Here is a 16,795-nt window from a genome sequence, read left to right as displayed (position 1 = left end):
CGGTAACAGATTACATGTTTTTGATGTGACTTCGAAACTGCTTTATCAGTTAAATAATTCTCTACAGTTATGATACTGGCCATTCTTCCTACCAAAGTTAAAAGCCAATGGAAATGTTGTGTCTGCCAAGTATTCCCACTTCAAAAGGAAAGTTCTCCGTGCTTTGATGTGAGCAACACCTCATCTGTCTTCCTGCACTCTACGGTTCATTCGTATCTAGGCCTCCTGATAGCTTTAAAAAGTATGCCTCCTTCCTCTAAAGCCTCAGTGCAGATTTACCTCACACTTAAGCAGGTCTTTGGATGGGAGCATAATTTTAGTTTTCGGACGTTCAAAGTGCTATGTAAAATAAAAATAACTCACCTGTGTTGCATTTTGTCTAACTGGAGTTTTGTGGAGTTTATACAGAACTATCCTTTTTTCCCTCTTTTGTGTGACTTTACGAGGCCTGGAAAACACCCACGTGTGTGTTACCCATATCATGTAATGAAATATTTTGTCCAGAGGAATAAAATTCTGATTTTATCAAAGTATTTAGTGACTTGGTTTCTACTTATAGAAACCTATTTCAAGTACATTTCAAGAATATTTTGCAAATCCAACTACACTTGGAATTTAGCGCCCTTTTTGGGGGTGCAATGGTTAAAAGCAGGAAGTTGTGCTTTGCATTAAAAAAAAAAAAAAAGTGACAGGGCGCCTGGGTGGCTCAGTCTGTTAAACCTCCAACTCTCGGTTTCGGCTCAGGTAATGACCTAAGGGTTCGTGGGTTAGAACCCTGCATCCAGCTCCAGGCTAACAGCTCGGAGCCTGCTTGGGATTCCTCTCTCCCTCTCTCTCTCTCAAAATAAATATACAAACTTAAAAAAAAAGCAGTGACAATGGTTTTAAGGTATCAATCACAAATGAGATGAACAATCTAAATAGAATGGTCCTTTTTTTGAGAGGGAGAGAGAGCGCGAGCAGGGGAGAGGGGCAGAAGGAGAGAAAGAATGTTAAGCAGGCCCCCACACGGGACTCGATCCTATGATCCTGGGATCATGACCTGAACTGAAATCAAGAATTGGAGGCTCAACAGACTGAGCCACCCAGGCGCCCCCTAAAAAGAATGATTCTTACGTATGAGGAAGCTAGTGTAAGACAGTAAGTTAGGTCAAATATATATGTCGGTCAAGGAGCATGGACCCGGACTTGATTCTATTAGCTGCTGAAGAGCCCTAAGCAGAACAGGGACAATTATTTTGGTGGCCGTAGAGACTAGACTTAGGGGAACATGACTGGGGGCAGGTCGACTAGGAAATGCGGAATGTCTGAAATACGGCATTGAAAACGGGACAGGTTCTGTAACTGTGTAGGAGGTAAATTTTGTGTTTGGTGGACAAGAAGGAAGAAGGCGACTCAAGCCTCCCTCTGCCACTACGTTCAGCTTGCCGGGTTTTTCGCAGGTGCTCAACATAGTGACCGTTAATCAGTGACTACGGTTCCCATAGGCCTAAGTGCAGAGTCGCCTGCATTTCCCGGAGGGCTGTGCGAGGCTCGCTCCGGCCCTGAGCGTCCGTGGAAAAAGTAAACAGGCGGGGAGCTGCTCCCTGCCGTTGCTTCATAACCAAGTTTCCCGTTCTCCTTTCCTCCTCTATCCCTCTTCTCTGTCTCTCGCTCCTCTGTTCACGGGCTTCAGGAGCTCAAATACTCGGGATTTGTCTCCTTTAGCAACAGTTCGGTGCTACCGGTTCGGTGCCGCGCGACCGGAAGCGGAGTGCACCCGGGGCCCTCTGGGAACTGTAGTTCTGTCTTTCCATGGCCTCTCTCCGGCGTAAGGAAGGGCTCCGTCTCCTCGGACCCAAGACCAAGGCCTGGGTGGCAGGGACACGTGACCTGTCTGTTTGGAAGCTGTGGGGACTGTTCCTCAGGCCCAGACCGCCGACGGTTGTAGAGCCCACGAGCCCGGCCCGTCTCCGCGGCGAACGGCTCGCCGAAGAGGCCTCTGGGAATTGTAGTTGGGGGGGAGCCGGGCCAGTGCGCGAGGCCCGAGTTGCGACCGTTACTCGCCCCCGCGGTCGGAGAGAGCTCGGGGGTCGCAGCCACACCCGCCCTTCCGACAGAGAAGGCTTTGCCTCGGCTTTCGGGAGCCCAGGCAGGAGGGCGGCCGCAAGGCGAGGTGTCGGCCCTGGCTCAGGGGAAGGTAGCTGTCAGACGTGGTGCGGAGGGTCGCGCAGTGGGTCGTAGCGATGAGAGCGGCATGAGAGCGTGGCCTCGGGGGAGCAGTTAGTCCAGTCTCTTCTGCTAGAGAAGGAGGGACCGAAGCCCAGAGAGAGTCCACGATTTGCCCCAGAGCGAGGGTCAGGCCCTTGTCTGTGTGCTCACGCTTCCCTTTCGAGCACGGAGCGCCGTACCTGGCACAGAACTGGCGCCCAAACGTCTGTTAAGTGGCATTTCGTTGTAAGAACAGGCAGCTGAAACTCTTTTAACAAATTACAAGATTAAAAAATATTTTTTTTTTTAAAAAAAGAGGGAAGTGGACCTATAGATGAGACTCATCAGCCAAATGCAACCTCTAAACTTTATTCGGATCATGGGTCTAACAACCAATTGTGCAATTTTTAAAAATCCGGGAAATGTGAACATTGATGGGCGATATGAGTCACTGTTTAAAAAGTTCAGCTGTTAGGGTTATGCTTTAAAAAGGAAAAGTGTCTTAGAGACACATACTGCAGATTTTACGAGTTAAATGATGTCTGAGATTTGCTTGGAAGATACCCAGTGTGGCCAGCGAGGGGAGACAAGAATAGCAGAAAATAAAGAGCTATGAAAACTGGGTGAAGGATACTAGAGAGGGTGTCGTACTGTTTTATTCTCTGTAGTGATATTGAAAAGGACCATAATCAAGGGGTTTTATTTAATTCTACTGTGTTTCAGAAAGTTTCTTAAATAAGACGCTCAGGGAGAGTTTGTCTGAAACGAACCCTCCCACGGCACAAGTGAGCCTCCTTGGGGACTTCTCCAGTCAAGAATGACCACAGCAGTGACTGGGGGCTGCGTCCCAGTGCCTCGGGATCCTTCAGAAGCAGGACAGAATTCTGACCATGAAGGTGGAAGCAGAGGACCACTCGTAGGGGAAAGACTATGCTGCCAGGTAATCAGCCTCCCAGCCAGGAGCTGGCCTGTCCGCACTTCAGAGAGTTCTAGACCCGGGGGGCTCGGGACCCCACCCGATTCTGCGATAGCTCTAGGAGCCCCTGCCGGTGACTGAGGACGCAGGGACAGTCTGCAAGTTGCCCATCCTGGAGCTGCTGGTGCTTGAGCAGCTCTTGGCCATTCTGCCCAGAGGCAGTAGGGCTGGGGCGGGGAGGGCACCCCTGGGCGACCAAGAGGAGGTGGGAGTCGTGTGGAGGGTTCCAGTGAGAAAATGACCCAGGCCAGCAGGTAGAAGAGAGAACTAACTTCTGAAGATAGGGAGGGGTAGGTCTTCCAAAAGAAAATGAAGGCCACGTCTGTTTTGACCCTACACCGTGTCTCTGTGTTCCTCTTCTCTCTTCCTGGTACCTTTGAGGATCAAGTTCAATCACTTGATGGAATGAAACATAGGATCATTTCCTAGGTTTGTTTGTTTGTTTTTCCTGACATTCTGATTCTCATTCTTACCAAGATGTGCATCGTTTAAGTCATTATTTAAACCACTGAAATTCGAATCATTCTCTATGGAAACTAAAAGACATATTCTTCTATCACAACACACAGTCACGTGCATGTTTCACATTTCTGGCTGAACCGCCCAATCCCAGAGCTCCTTAGCTGCTGTGTTCTTGAAACTTCAAAGGAAGGACTTCACCGTATCCCTTCTGTATACCTTCTTGCTGAAAGGCCAGCAAAGACTGTTTTTAGAAAACTTGTTATCTCTGGAGACAACTAAATGCAAAGTTTGGAAAATTCTCCAGCTCAGCAGACGCCTTGGCTTCACCCTCGTAAGAAACCCTGAGTGAGAACTGCTCAGCTCAACTAGAAGCCACTGGGGAGAAGTTAGGTTGGATTCAGAAAAACTGGAACTTCTGGGGGGCGCCTGGGTGGCTCAGTCAGTTAAGTATCCGACTTTGGCTCAGGTCATGATCTTGCAGTAAATGAGTTTGAGCCCCATGTCGGGCTCCGTGCTGCCAGCTTGGAGCCTGGAGCCTGCTTCAGATTCTGTGTCTCCCTCTCTCTCCCCCTACCCCACTCATGCTCTGTATGTGTGTGTCTCTCTCTCTCAAAAATAAACATTAAAAAAATTAAAAAGAGGGGTGCCTGGCTGGCTCAGTTGGAAGACGTGTGACTCTTGATCTCAGCGTTGTAAGTTCAAGCCCCGTGTTGGACGTGGAGATTACTTAAATAAAATCTTTTTTAAAAAATACACTGGAGGAAAAGGTCTAACAAAACATTATCTTAAAAAAAAAAAAGAAAAGCAAGTAACTACCTTTATTTCCTTTAGAGCTCCCACTGTTCTTACTGGTCTCCAGGACAGGAGGTTTGCCAGGGGGAGACGGCTCCCCACGCCCAGCAGGGGAATCAGCACACTTGAGCCCCAGTTCGAACGTGGATCTTGGGAGCTCTGCACCAGTGGTAGGAGGCGGCATCCCCTGGGGAGCAGGTCAGAGTCTTTGATGTTTTTCCTGGGCACTCCTGTGTTGAAAAGCAGGACAAAACACACAGCGTCCAGACCTGTGCTGGGAGTTGAGTGTGATCATCCACCTGGCATGAGACCTCAAGTCCAGGACTCAGCGAGGTCCTGAGGTCATTGGAGCACAGCAGAGAATGTCAGGTCATCCCCCAGTGGCCCAACCACAGCGGCGTGGCCTTCCATTTCCTGAAGATGGACACGCTATCGGGCTGTTTTGAATTCTGGTGTGGTAGCATTTTAGCTACATGGCACTCCATGGTATGGCTCATGGAGACCTTTATTGACGGTAATAGCACCTTTCTTCTTTCCATCATGTAGCCTCTACTCAACATTTGAAGGGAACCCAGCAGATCCAGCCACCCTGGGTGTATAGAAGGGAGGCCTGCTCTGGGGAAAGGCAGGCAGTTGGGAATCAAAGAGAACGACCCAACAAAGCATCCATCCCAGCCAGAAGGAGAAGCAGGCAGGGTGGAGGGGCTGGACGCACTCCTGTCCCTTACTTCAGAGAAGAGGCATGACATCACCGTTCATTTGCCCCCAATTCTCAGAACTCAGCACGTTGCTTTGTACCGGGACTCTTAAGTGCTCATTGCAAAGCCAAATACCACCGCTAGGGGGCTGCTGCTTTCGATCGGCCGCGCGTCCTGACCTTTGCCTGAGCAGGAGGGACGGAGAGGGGACTTAACAGATTTGGACGCAGTGGACGCCCACGTCAGGAGAACATCACGCCCCGTCCTGTGGAAGTGTGGTTTGATTGAAAAGCTCCCACACTGAAATAAGTGACACACTGGACAGCTTCTAGAGTCTCCTGTCACCATTGGGATCCGTGGGACACGGTATTAGAGGAGGCCAGACTCCTGCATGACATTCCTCTGGTGCCCACCAGAATGGATGGATGGGGGGTGTTCAGGTACTGAAATGCTTGTGGACTGGCTGGTAAGCAGCTGCTGGTCTGTGTCCCCAAGTGACCTCCCGGCCTCCTTGGCACCCCAGCGACTCCTCCCTGACCCTCGGGACCTTTCTAGGGTCAGGCATCTAATGGTCATCACTCGCTCGTACAAGAGGCCCCTGGGTCTCCAGATGAGATCATGACCTGAGCCGAAGTCAAGACGCTTAACTGACTGAGCCCCCCAGGGTCCCCTCATAACCTTTTTAAAAAATACACGATTGGGGCCCCAGGGTGGCTCCATCGGTTGAGCATCCAACTTTGGCTCAAGTCATGATCTCACGGTTTATGGGTTCGAGCCCCGCATCGGGCTCTGTGCTGACAGCTAGGAGCCTGGAGCCTGCTTTGGATTCTGTGTCTCCCTCTCTCTTTCTCTGCCCCTCCCCCACTCATGCTCTGTCTCTCTCACTGTCAAAAATAAATAAACGTTAAAAAAATTTTTTTAATTAAAATATAAAAAATATATGATCATTAACTAACTGGAATTTAAATAAAAATTTGGAAGAAAAAAATGGATGATCAGTAATTTTCTATAACTTTATTTATCATTGCTGTATCATATGTCATCGTTTATTCAATCCATCCCCCATGGCAGGTGTGTTTTACTTCCACGGCCTTTCTCTGCAGAGCAAACAGGTAATATTTGGATTTTCCACAGATAATTACAGACGGTGGCCCGAGGAGTAAGGACGAGGCGTTCAGCTCATGTCGGGAACTTGCTGAAAGCAGAACCCACAGGTGACTTCACAGGTACCAGAGCTGGGAGACACCTCGGAATGTTCCAGTACCTTAGACCAGCATTAGGGAAGCTTCAGATGGGAGGCCAAGCAGCTGCCCCACCCAAAAAAAGAATTTCAAGCAGGAGAGAGAAGCAGCAGCCATGACAGTGACAAAAGTGACCCACACTGCAGGCCAGGTGAGTGCCTTGTTCCGAGTCAGAAATGTTGTGCAGAGACCCCATACGTGGAACATGCGTGGCCACAGTTTCTGGGCAGACCCAGCCCTCAGTCGGCATCAGCCCGCATGGGAGAGGACCCTGGACCACTCCAAGTCGGCCACTCCTTCAGGAGGCCCCGTCCCCAAACACGGGCTTCGGTGTGGCCCTGCAGCCAGCGGGGTTAGTGCTCCCCCGGCGTGGAAGGGCACAGGGAGCTGGCCTGGGCAGCGGCTTGTCCCCCAGCCGCTCCACTGTCACCTCGGCCACCCAGTCTCCACTTCAGCCCCCTCTTGGGCCACTTTTCTCTGTCCTTCTGCCTTTTCAAAAAAGTGATAATACACTTACTCTCTTCTCAACAAAAGTAATACATGTCTGTAACAGAACTGTTTATTTTTATTTTTTTAATCTTTATTTATTTTTGAGAGAGAGAGAGCAAGCGTAGGGGAGGGGCAGAGAGAGAGGGAGACACAGAATCTGAAACAGGCTTCAGGCTCTGAGCTGTCAGCACAGAGCCCGACGCGGCGCTTGAGCCGTGAGATCATGACCTGAGCTGAAGTTGGACACTTAACCGACAGCCACCCAGGCGCCCCTGTGACAGAAAATGTTAAATACATCTGAACAAAATGAAGAAAAGAAAATTAGTCATCTGTAACATTGACTGTCCTTGCAGCATCTGTTTCTAAGCCTCCATACACATTTTGTCCAGTATTCAGATTTCTCTAAAAAAAGGGCAAAAAACAGGCGGGGAACCTCCTGGGGGCCACAGCTACCTGCCTCCGGGACTTCATCTTACCTGCCTTTCAGGGTGGGAACCAAGACAGGACGATGGCAATACCTCTCTCGGCCACAGGAGGGGGGTGTTTGCTCACGCACGTCCTGTGCTTTCTGCTCGGGTCCAGAGCTGGCAGCTGCCGGCTCCCGTCGAAGGCACCGCAGTCAGTCCTCGATTTATGGCTCCTACTGCTCACTGCATCTCTTGGAAACCTTCTTGGTCCACGAGGGGCAGAAGGACAGAAGTCACTGTTTCGCCACATCTGCCTGAATCCTCGGACAGCTCTCTCCTCGCTGTCGCAGCCTGGGGCTGCCCAGGAAAGGGGTGAACCACCAGCCTCCTGGGGTCATCTCCACGCTTACCCCCCTTCACGGTTTCCCATCGTCCTCGGTCCTCCGGCGCTGTTGGCTCGCACACACTACGCTGGCGGCCTTCGCGCCCCTCTGCCTCTGCTCCATCGCACGGCACACCTTCCCGCGTGTTCCTCTCTGCACCCCGGGCTGATGCTTCCTCTTTCGCGTTTGGCCGGCCCGTTGCTTCTTCCCAGAAGTCACTCTCGGCCCTGCGAGCCTGGGCTACGCGATTCTCCTCTGTGCTTCCGCGTGCTTCCCTTCCAAAACCCATAGCGTGCTGGATCGTCCACCGCCCCCTAGAACGAACGGAAGCAACGTGAGGGCCGGGGCCATGTCCGTCTTGCTCACTGGCATCCCCGGCGCCTGGGGCTCCGTGGGGCTCCATCCGAGCTCGCTGGATGGATGAAGGAGTGAGCGAGTGTGCCTTTCCCTGTTCCCTGAAGTAGAGTCTGCAGACGCCAGTCCTCGTCCCTCCTTCCGTCCCCCTCCCCCCAGGTCACCAGGTACCGCTCCGGTCCCCTGTGTCTGTGGAAACGCACCCCGAGGAAGATGCAGTGCTGAAGGGCAGCTGACTGCCTGTGGCGGCGGGGAGACAGAGGCGCGAGGAGCGGGACACCCCTGGTGTCAGACCCCGGCTCTGCCACTTCCCGGCTGTGCCCGTGCCTCATTTTCCTTATTTACAAGGTGGTGCTGACGGTACCGGGCTTGCAGGGCTGCTCCGAGAAGTCGAATGCTAGCCTGGCCGGCGGCCGGCAGTCACGAAGTCAGACCTGTGCCTCCGTCTCCCCTGCGCACTCTCCCGAGGCACCCCCCCCCCGCCCCCCGCTATCTCCGAGGCACTACCCTTTTCCCGATTCCCTTCTCCTTTCCCCACGGTCACCCACACCACTTGTCACTGACACCTCCCCGTCCCGTGTCCTTTATCCCCAGCACGGGTAATAGCACCAGGCACAGCACAGACGGGATGCAGAAAGGGTGCCCGTGGCGTGGCTGGATGGATGGAGGGACGAGTGAACCAGTCACAGCAGCGCCTCTGGGATGCGTTCACCGGTGGTGGTACGTGTGATGATAGTCACCAGTGGACAAGTGGCCTCCTGCCTGCCGGATGACACCAGGGACAGGTGGGGCTTATGTGAAGGCAGGCTGCCAGCCACACCCTCATGAGGCCACGGCAAGAACAGAAAAGGTGACACCACCCTTGACTGAATGGCCAGGAAGGAGGAGGGGCGATGAGGAAACATCGCAGCCATGTGGAAAGGCCCAGAAACACGGAGCCCCAGAGCCCTGGTTCTTCTCTTCTGCTCAGCGTTGTGGACCCCAAGGACAACACATGCGCGACTGACCCTGAGCAAACAGTCCTACAGGTGTCTGCATTCCTTACAGATAGGTGGTCTGTGGTCCCACCACTGGGGCTAAAAGTTCAAGTTCCAGCCAAATCCTTCTCTAGGTTTCTTTCTTTCTTTCTTTCTTTCTTTCTTTCTTTCTTTCTTTCTTTCTTTTTAATGTTTATTTATTTATTTTGGAGAAAGCACAAGCAGGGAAGAGGCAGAGAGAGAGGGAGGGAGACACAGAATCTGACGCAGGCTCCAGGCTCTGAGCTGCCAGCACAGAGCCCGACTCGGGGCTCGAACTCAACGGACCTCGAGATCATGACATGAGCCGAAGTTGGATGCTTAACCGACTCAACCCCCCCAGGCGCCCCTCTAGATTCCTTTCATGGTGCTTTTCTCTGATATGAACATTTTCCATGCGGCAGCCCCCTGCGGGCCCCCGTGAGCTCCCTCATTCTGAGGAGCGCCAGCCAGGATCTTAGGGGGATGAGGAAAGGCTGACTTCTCAGATGATCATGGCCCTCGATTCACCACATTTGAAAGATTTAGCTCCTGAAGGGCTCATCTGCTGTAGGGCGAGGTCTGTGCTTTCTCAGAGCATCGCTCCTCTGCTCGCAGAGGCCAGTTTCTCCCGCGTGACACTCGGGAGGTTGAGCTGACGTGGCTTGGGCTCAATGTGTCCCGCGCGCCGCTCCCCTGTGACTTTCTCATCTCTGAGAGCTGCTCGCCTCCTCCTGAGGGTTTTCCTCCGTGGCTGCCATTCACAGAGACTCTCTGTGGGATGGATTAGGAAATGAATGGAAATTTTCTCTTATTCATAATAATAGTCAGAGATTTCCTCTGTACGAATTCTTTGACATCCTGCCGGAATCCTGCCCAGATGCGCGGCCACGCGTATCCTCCCAGCGGAGCGAGGTTTGGGCTTCGTGGTTTCCCAAAGCAATGCCTTTATCAGCGTAAAGCCTCTCGGGAGCGGCAGCACCCCCTTCGAGGGTGGCCCCGTGGTTCTGCTGTGGCAGGAAGGCTGAGTGTTGGAGTCGACAGGATGTCCTCAGTCCTGGCCTCATACCGTGATGACACCATAGGAAATGAAACTGTCACAAGTCCCCATTTCCATGGGGCGGGCACCCGGGTGGCTCAGTCGGTTAAGCGTCTGACTCTTGGTTTCAGCTCAGGTCATGAGCTCACGGTTGTGTGAGAGCCCCGTGTTGAGTCCGTGCTGACAGCAGGGAGCTGCTTGGGCTTCTCTCCCCCTCGCTCTCTGCCCCTCCCCCGCTTGTGCTCGCACTCTCTCTCTCTCTCTCTCAAAATAAATAAACTTAAAAAAACCCAACAAAACAAACACCAAGGTCCCCATTTCCAAGAAACAAAGCTCTGTGACTGCACCAACCTCTGGCTGTCTCCTCTGGTGATGGCTGAGCGAGAGAAGGCGCTGCGGCTTGAAGCCTTTCTTTCGCGAGGGGGTGATGGGCCAGCTGCATTCTGAGCGCCCGTGGTCACGGCCCATGTCACGGGTCCCCCCGGAGTGCAGGCCTCCCCAGTGCTCTGAATTTGCCCACCCTCCTGTCCTGGCCCAAAGCCCGCCTCTTCCCTGAAGCCCTCCTGGGACTCTGCAGGACTGCAGTTAGACTCCCCGCTCCGTGCTTCCATAAGAATTCACGGCCCACAAAACGCCCTAGCCAGCACTCACGCAGTGTTCTAGGCCTTCATGACCTTTCTAGGCCTTCTCCTTCTCAAACAGACTTAAAGGAAGCTCTGTGAGGAAGAACCACGTCTCGTCCTTGGTATTCTCCGTGGCTCCTCTGAGCACCTCGGGACTTGGGGTGGAGACTGGCTGTGGCTGTGGACGCTACGGTCCAAGAGGACGGGCTCGCCGCTCAGCGAGGTCGTAGGTGGAGGCACACCTGTGACTGAAGACGTGGCCTGCCTTCCCTGGGACGGTGGCCGGCTCATGCAGGAGGAAGGTGACCTCATCCTTGCCGCCACCCCTTCCCCCCGCCCCCCCAACCGCAGGCAGCCTTGCCACATTCGCCCCGATACCCGGAAGCTGGCCGTTGCTTCATCCCCGTTGCCTCTGCCGCTGCCTGGGAGTGCCGTTGGGAGGGGGAGGCAGGGAACAAGCAAGAAACGGGTATGGTCGTGAAGCCGTCCGCGCAGTGTCCTGGTTAAGTACGGCAGGCGTAGGGACCAACTCTCAAATATGAACTTGTAGCTCTTTGAGGGCAAGGCCTATGTCTGAAGCAGCTCTGTGTTCACAGTGCCTGGCTTAGCACCTGGCACGTAGTAAGGATTCACCCGGCGTGGAGCGGGCAGGTGCTCCCGTAGTTACCGGCAGCCAGGGAGTTCGTGAAGGTAACAGAACGGATGTTAGTGACTGTCCTGAAGTACCCCCTCCTCCAAGCCCCCCTACCCCCAATGAGTGCCTCCTCCCCTTGGCATATGGCAAAGGCCTGGGTCCCAAGCACAGGACGCACACCGCGCCCCTTTTCTTTCGTTAGCTGCAGAGTCCCTGCCTCCCCCGTGGACAAGGGACAAACCCTGTGTGCACATGCAGGGTTTCGTACAGCCGGAGCTCTCTTCTGCTTTCGTTTAAAGCTAGTAAGTTAGAAATGTTGTTGGCCAGATCGTAAGAGCTAGTCCCAGATGCTGGCCGTGCTCATGGAACCCGCATCTCCTGGGAGCCCGGGCTGCTGCTAAACTGCTGGACCCCGAAGCCAGTGGAGATGTGAGCACGCCACTGAGGGCTAAGGAGAGAAAGAAAAAGAAAGGGAGGGCCCTTGCCGGCCACCCCTCTATCTGTTGCCAGGGGCCTTTGCGCTCACGCGATTGTCCCGGGGCGGGAGCGCAGCCGCCGCCAGGGGTCTCCAGGCTTGGAAGCTTGGAGCTGGAATGTCATTTCCAGATTTCCAGTGGGTCTCTGGAGTACTCTCTGAAATTACTCCCCTGATGACCATCCCAGCGCTCGACCAGATAGAAATTCATACAGGCAGGTAGAAGGGATGGAAATAGCTAATCAAGTGAAGGCATTGGGGGTGCAGGGCGCTGGAGGGGCAGGTGACTCTAAGCTCGCCGCTCCCGGGGAACTGGCGAAGCTGCTCCAGAGGCTTCTAGAAAACGCTCGAGAAACCAGGTCTAGAAAGAAAGCCATAAAGGGCTTCATGATACGTAAAGGCCCCCCGTTTACCTGCTGCCCCCCACCCCGTGGAGGACACCAGTGGAGCCCCGCTTCCAGAAAGGCCAAGCCAGGCTCTTGGTCGCTTGCTCAGCAGCCGGTTCTCCTCACTGGGCCTCGGAGACACTGGGCACGAGCGTGAGGCTCTCAGGGTAACAGCGGCCACCCTGCATCCAGTGCCCACACTGCCAAGGGCTTCAGGCACAATGTCTCTCGTGACCCCCCAACAGCCCTGGGAAATAGGATGTTCCTGTCCTGGTGCTAGAATGAAGAAAGGAACTTAGAGAGGTTAAATAATTCACCCAACAGCACACAGCTGCTAAGTGGAGGGGCAGAGGCTCAAATCTGGGTCTGCCCCTCTGTGCCTGAAGGTTCTATGTGGCCTGTTGTGGGATTGTTCCTTGCGTCACTGGAATCGCCAGCACGCTTTCTGCCCCTGTTGTGTGGCCGCATCGAAGTGGCCCTCCGTCCACAATCCCTTCTGCAGCCTGTCAGAGCCAGAAAATGGCCTCTAAGAGACCAAGTCTAGTAGGTACTGAACCTCCCGATGCCGGTGACAGCCACGTTCGCAAGAGACCTCCCACTTCCTGCCGGCAGTCACTGGAATTTCTGCTTTGGGGATTTGGGGAGACACTCAAGTCACACAGACACAAGAATCTATGATTCTGCTCTCGATGCGGCGAGTCAGGGAAGCAGGCCGAGCCTCTAGAGCAGGAACGAGTTAGGTCTGCGCAGCCGTGTCTGGGCCTCAGCTGGAGCGGCCCAGGTGGCTGCATTTGGCTAAGGTGGCCGGACTGTGGCCCGAGTTCAGGGGCCTTGGTTCTGTCTGCCAGCTGGATTCCTCCTCTTCGTGTGGCATCCGCCGGAGTGGGGCCAAAATGTCCAAAATGGCCTCTTCACTCGTGTGTCTGGGGCTTCCGTGTTCTCCCTTGTGGCCTCTCTCTTCACAGAGTGACGGAATCTTCGCACAGCGTTGCTCCGGGCTCCGCAAACCCACGATCCACGCTCTTCGGTGCCACCGAACCGGCCTTGCCCCGCGTCCCTTCTGCAGGGGCACTGCCGCCCGGGGGCTGTGTTGTATCACATGACCCTGCCTCCTCGCCCCTCCCCCCGACAGGTCATCGGACCAGGACCCAGTAGAGGCTGGCCAATGACATTCGAAGTCCCCTGGCTGGCTCAAAAATTCAAGGAATGCCAGTTAGACCAATCAGATTCCCCTTTGGGGACATTGGCACCAAAAAATCAGACAGTATCATCACAGTGCGTGACAGGTTGTCGGGAGGGCCAGTAGGGCCTGGATGGACCCATGTGCTGGCCAGGATTAAACTGAAGAAGAAACTTGGGACATAGAAGAGAAACAGGCTGTGACACGAGAGAACGTACTGAGCGTGGAGGGAACCACGAGCGTGTTACTGGTGAGGGGAGAAAGGAGGGACTCACCAGAGCAGAGCCAAGACCTGTGAGAGGCCGAGGAGGAAGTCAGCCCCAGGGCACCCCAGTGCCTTCTGGTCCCCAGGCCCAGCCTGGCCATGTGTGTTATGGCAGCAAGCCCATTACTTACTCCCTTGGCTGTCAGGTGGCTTTGAGGTGGGCATGTGACTTAGTTCTGCGAATAAACATTTATGAGGAAATGGTTTGAGGACCTTCTGGGAAGAAATTTGCTTTTTGATTAAAGGGAGGATGGTGAAGAGGCCTGTCCCTCCTTCCTGCCTTGAACGTGGATGTCGGAGGACATGATACTTAGGACTGTAGCTGCCATCTTGAGACCCCGAGGCAACCAGACCAAAGGAAAAAGCCAACATACCAAGGTTGGCCTAGCAGACAGACAAAAAGAGCCTGGGTCCTTGATGATATCGTTGAGCCACTATACCTATCCTGGAACCACCGACTTCCAGTCTTATTGATATATTAATTAAGTGTCCTTATTTTCTAAGCAGATTTCTGCTATTTGGAACTAAGGCATTCTTAACCAGTATAGCAGTCTTCTGAACCCGCCCGTCACCAACTCCTTTGAGCACCATGGTTCTTGGTTTAGATCCAAATGGAAACCCACCCCAAACTTAGCCAGTGGAAAACGTACTTACGTGGTAGGAAATACAGGTCAAGATTTCTCACAGCCTACAGAGCAATTCTAGCGCTTAGTCCCAAATCCCAGGGCCTGTTGGACACAAATGAGGAAAGATAGACTCAGGAAAGATCTAGATACATGGCGATGAGTCTTCTTCTAAAATGAGGCTCAGTGATGAATTTGGGGATGAACAAGTTCAGTGGAGGGAGAGAGGGAGAGCCTAAGCATGGGCCAGAAAGCCATGGAAAGCACTTGGAGGGAGCAGCGAGCTTGAACGGGCAAATGGCAGTGGGTCAGATCACTTCTTCAGGAGGCCAGGGTACACAGCAGGATTTTCTAAGTGCCAAGTACTAGCTGGGAGGGGCTTATGGCAACTGGAACTAAACTGGGGGGAAACTAGGCATTTTAGCGAACCCTCCTGCCAGCCCTACTGGCATTTTAGATCCTCTGAGGAACAAAGTGGCCTGAATTGTGGCCCTTCCCTGTGTGCGGGTGCTGCCCCCCTGCCCCCCACGCTCTTCACTCTGTCTCTTCACCTGTCCCTTTTTCTCCACCATTTCTTCCTGTCTTCTCGGCAAAGCTAGGAGCCAGAAATGCACAAGGTCTGAATCTCTTCTGCTCAGTTGCAGAGTAAAGATAGTGAGAGGCAAGGATGTCTTTAGGAAACATTGGAGCTTCATCTGGGGATCATGTGAGTTAGCTTGAGAGGAGGGAAGCAGTGGGCTGCTAAGAACTAGATGAAACTTTCTTCTGCCCCAACTCTGATCGAGCCGTGGGGCTGGGGCCGGGGGGTGCTTCTTCAACACACCGCAAGAAAATGTATGGTCCTTCCTTCCCTTATGAAAGGGAAGCTGAATTCAAGAAGAAGTTGAACTCAAGAACTCTAGGCCTTCCTCTTTCGATTTCCAGTTTCAGATACACAAGAAAGATAAAGGGGCGTCCTCCTCAGATGTTCAGAACTTGAAGAAGTCATCCGTTTGGCATCTCCAGATCATCAGTAGTAGAGGTGTGGCCCATGGAAGGTCATCGAATGAATGGGGCCCAAACACGGATGTGTCGCGATGACATTCGAATTTGTGACCGGCAGATTGTGCCACTAAGCCTGTGTACCGCAGGGATCCTCCCCACCGGGGGCCAAAACCAGGCCAACCCTGGTGTTTGTCTGCTGTGTTACTTCATTTAGCAGAAGTGTACTGAATGCCTAGTAGAATTATAAGCCAAGCATATAAAAGCAATGGTACTATTAGGAAAATACATTACTAAAGACAAAAACAATTCCTGACATAATCAGAGAAAAGAACGAAAGCTCAGGGGTGGATGAAACAAAAAGTTTAACCCCCTCCTTTGATGTGATTGATGCTTCAATGTGATATACTTAGTAAAATGCTGACTTCCCCGCCCCACCCCCAGTTGCCCCATACATTGCAAGGGTTTCTCTGAAATCCAGTAAGGAAAAGAACTGAAGGCTTTTCTTCCCTCTTGGTAATCAAGGTTTTTTCTCCAGTATGAATTAGCCTGATTACGGATTAAACACCCTCCCACGGTCTGTACAGCACAAGAGTGTCTTTCCCGTGAATTCTCCAGTGACAAGAAAAGGCTGCATGACCCCTAAATGACTTTCCACATTGATTATACTCACAGGCTTTTCTCCCAAGGATGAATGATCTCGTGTTCAATATGCTCTGCGCTTCCCCTAGATAGTTCTCCATATTCATCACACGTGACCAACTCATGTCCCCACTAAGCTAGCTGACGTCGTCTAAGGACGAGCTCGGGTTGAAGGCTCTCCCTCACCCATTATGCTCGCAGAGCACCTCCCTGCTCTGAGATCCCAGATGTCTAATTAGCTCTGAGCTTCTCAAAGCATTTTCACAGCCATTACGCACATGTGGTTTTTCTCCAGTGTGAATTCTCTGACGTTGAATGAGCTCTGCTTCCCTGAAAGCCCTCACATTTATTGCGTCTGTAGAGTTCCTGTTGTTTGTGAACGAGCTGATTCCGTGTGGTACTAGAATACTGGCAGACGCCTCCCCAGATCAGGATTCTCTGCAAGAGAAATGTTCCAGCATTCAGTAGGATGGGAGCCCCCCCCCCCGCCCCCCGTCGTGAAAGTTGTCTGTATTCATAATGAGGTGTTCTCTCCAATACGGATACTGGAATACTGAATAAATTCTGACCTCTGATCTAAGATCTGGTCACATTTATTTTGGGGTTTTCTCACTTCTAAAATATACAGGTGGGGGGCACCTGGGTGGCTCAGGCGGTTAAGTGTGCGACTTCAGCTCAGGTCATGATCTCACAGTCCGTGAGTTCGAGCCCTGCATTGGGCTCTGTGCTGACAGCTCAGAGCCTGGAGGCTGCTTCGGATTCTGTGTCTCCCTCTCTCAAAAATAAATAAACATTTAAAAAAATTCTTTTTAAAGATACAGGTGGAAGTGCAAATTATCCCCATATTCATCTCACTCGTGGGATGGGGTCCCTGATGGTTTTCTGGAAAGTCTCCATATTCACAGACGTCTCCACGCTCAGGGACCAGGCCGTCCTCCCACGGGCACCTTCTCGCTGCAT

At 52.8% G+C, this 16,795-nt stretch overlaps 1 long non-coding RNA gene across 2 annotated transcripts; it reads left to right on the top strand.

Annotated features, from left to right (window-relative positions):
• The first annotated feature begins 1,072 nt into the window (after positions 1 to 1,072).
• On the top strand, positions 1,073 to 16,415 carry LOC102970840. Of its 2 annotated transcripts, XR_443764.3 has the most exons (4): positions 1,073 to 2,179; positions 2,914 to 3,130; positions 6,253 to 6,510; positions 10,729 to 16,415. It is a non-coding gene; the product is annotated as an uncharacterized LOC102970840 (long non-coding RNA). The 2 variants fall into 2 exon arrangements; XR_006212278.1 differs by lacking the exons at positions 1,073 to 2,179; positions 2,914 to 3,130 and having other exon boundaries at positions 6,075 to 6,510.
• Positions 16,416 to 16,795: the final 380 nt, after the last annotated feature.

Source organism: Panthera tigris, chromosome E3, assembly GCF_018350195.1.
Source record: "Panthera tigris isolate Pti1 chromosome E3, P.tigris_Pti1_mat1.1, whole genome shotgun sequence".
NCBI lineage: Eukaryota > Metazoa > Chordata > Mammalia > Carnivora > Felidae > Panthera > Panthera tigris.
Note: the sequence above shows the minus strand (reverse complement) of the source record. Positions and strands in the feature narration are given on the sequence as shown.